This window comes from Aegilops tauschii, chromosome 5 (genome assembly GCF_002575655.3).
Source record: "Aegilops tauschii subsp. strangulata cultivar AL8/78 chromosome 5, Aet v6.0, whole genome shotgun sequence".
Taxonomy (NCBI): domain Eukaryota; kingdom Viridiplantae; phylum Streptophyta; class Magnoliopsida; order Poales; family Poaceae; genus Aegilops; species Aegilops tauschii.
In genome coordinates, this window is record NC_053039.3 from 521,506,228 (window position 1) to 521,509,114 (window position 2,887).

The window sequence follows — 2,887 nt, forward strand, 5'->3', positions numbered from 1 at the left end:
CCGGATTCACTCACGGTTTGGTTGAGGACTTGTCCCCATGTTGGAGCTGTTCAACGGCGTCGCTTTCCAAACCCAAGCCGCTCAACGGTGACATCTTGCCCCTCTTGGGAGACTGCCCCTCCCAACCTTCGGAGGCGGCCCTTTTCCTCCTGCTCGGAGAAGGGATATTGGATCCTCTCTCGCCTCTATCTTCAGCCGAGGAAAGGTCGATTTCTCCGGACTCAGTATCTGACTTACCTCCGGAACAAAGGTCATCCCGGGTCTTTTCACTCTCCTCTTTGCCCTCCCTTGCCGGCGCCTGGTATGGTGCCGAGGCCAGCATCCTTGTTAACAACAGGATCAGCCGCGTCTTCGGGAAGGGGAGCCGGACACCTAATCCGTTCCACTTTCTTTATCCAGCCCTGAAAAAGGATGGTTCGGTCAGTGTCTTACCACTGGGTATCTGATTATGAGGTGTTCGGCGAACGGGCACTTACCGGGGTGCCCAGATGGTTACAGTCTAGGCCGATATCTTCGGTGGTGTCCGGCCATTGCTTTCGTTTCCCGAAGAATAATCTCCACATTCCTTCGTGCATAGTGTCGAAGAAGTGCTGGAGAGTCCGCGACCCTTCTGGATTAAACTCCCACAGGCGGAGAGGCCGTCGCTGGCACGGCAGGGTCCGACGGACTACCACTACTTGAACAACGTTGACCATTTTGATGTCCCTCTCAATGAGGCTTCGGATGCGACTTTGCAGAGCCCGCACCTCGTCCGTTGATCCCCAGTGCAACCCCTTATTAATCCACGATGCAAGCAGAATTGAGGGGCTGGATCGAAATGCGGGCGTAGCTGCCCACTTGGAGCCACGGGGCTCGGTGATATAAAACCACCCCTGCTGCCATAAGTCGGAAGATTTGGCAAAGGATCCTTTCAGCCAAACAGCGCTAGCAAGCTTGCTCACCGTGGCACCACTGCACTCTGCCTGCTCCCCCTCTATCACTTACGGCTTCACATCGAAGGTCTTGAGCCACAAGTCGAAGTGCGGAGGAGTTCGGAGGAAGGCTTCGCACGTGACGATAAACGCCGAGATAAGAAGAATGGAGTCCGGGGCTAGATCGTGAAAATCTAGCCCATAATAGAACATGAGCCCTCGGACGAAGGGGTTAAGTGCAAACCCTAACCCACGGAGGAAGTGGGACACAAACACGACCCTCTCACCGGATCTGGGGGTGGCAATAACCTGCCCCTCGGCAGGAAGCCGATGAAGGATTTCTGCGGTCAGATACCTCGCCTCCCGAAGCTTTGCAATATCTCCCTCCGTGACAGAGGAAGCCACCCACCGGCCTTGACGGCTGGATCCGGACATGATCGGAGCTTGTGGCGACTGAAACCCGGGTGTTGGAACTCGAGGTAGCAAGGGTTGAGGGGGAGGCAAGCGTGAAAGAAAAAAGACGGGTCTGTGCCCCTATATAAAGACCGCGAATATCGAGCATCTCCTCCTGGGCCTCAAAACTTGCCTATTCCCAAGGAGTTGTACCCGAGTGACGTTTGGGTTACCCACGTCCGGGTTAACAATAATCCCTTAAAAAAGGGAGACACGATCTCCGCTTGGATAAGACGATTCCAATAAAACCACGTCTTGAGACGTGGGACGACGGGCTAGCCAACGGTTCGAAAATAATGACCGAGCAGGCGTGATGTCATATTACCCAAAAAGTTGTCAGCAGATTGGGTCCGTGAAATATTATATCCTCTGCAGTTGTGCTTACAAGTCCGGATACAATCATTACATCGGAAGACTATCTTGGAGTTCGGAAAGGGGAACCCGCCTTGCAATGCCGAAGACAATCTGCGCGCCGGACTCCTCGTCATTGAAGCCAGGTTCAGGGGCTACTGAGGGAGTCCTGGACTAAGGGGTCCTCGGGCGTCCGACCTGTTATCTATGGGCCAGACTAATGGGCTGTGAAGACACAAAGGCCGAAGACTGTACCCGTGTCCGGATAGGACTCTTCTTGGCGTGGACGGCAAGCTTGGTGACCAACTATGAAGATTCCTTCTTATGTAACCGACTCTATGTAACCCTATATCCCCCCGGTGTCTATATAAACCGGAGGGTGTAGTCTGGAAAGGAGATACTCATTACAATAGTCATACAGGCTAGGCTTCTAGGGTTTAGCCATTACGATCTCGTGGTAGATCAACTCTTGTAATACTCATATTCATCAAGATCAATCAAGCAGGAAGTAGGGTATTACCTCCATAGAGAGGGCCCGAACATGGGTAAACATCGTGTGCCCTGTCTCCTGTAACCATCGACCTTAGACGCACAGTTCGGGACCCCCTACCCGAGATCCACCGGTTTTGACACCGACAGCGGCGCCGGGACGGTCGGGCCATAACCACCGAGGGGCGGCAGCGCAAGGAGGGCGCCGTAGTCGGCGCCAGCCAACTGGAAGGGCGCGTCGATGAACGCCTGGTGGCCAGCGGGGAGAGCCTGCTGATAGTGCGGCACCCCCCCCCCGGCGTCCTGGGCCTGCTGCTGCTGCAGGCAGCGGCGACCGCCGCCACGCCGGTGGCGTCGGCCCCCTCCCCCATGCGGGTGTTGCGGGGGACGTGCTGGTGGCGACAACGGGTAACACCCGGTGGGTGCGGGAGGACGCGGCTGGATCGGCGCGGTCGGTGGAGCGGTTCCACCGTTGATGGTGAAGTAGCCTGGAGAGTCCATGGACGGCGGCGACGGCGCGCGCGGGGAGGCACGGCGCGGCGGCGGTGGGGAGCGGCGGCGGCGTGCGCGGGGAGGCGCTGCGCGACGGCGGCGGCGGGGAGCGGCTACGGCGCGCGATGGAAAAGGTGCGGAGCGGCTGCAGGGGCGCGGGATGCACGGGCAGCGGCGGCTTCGGGACGCGC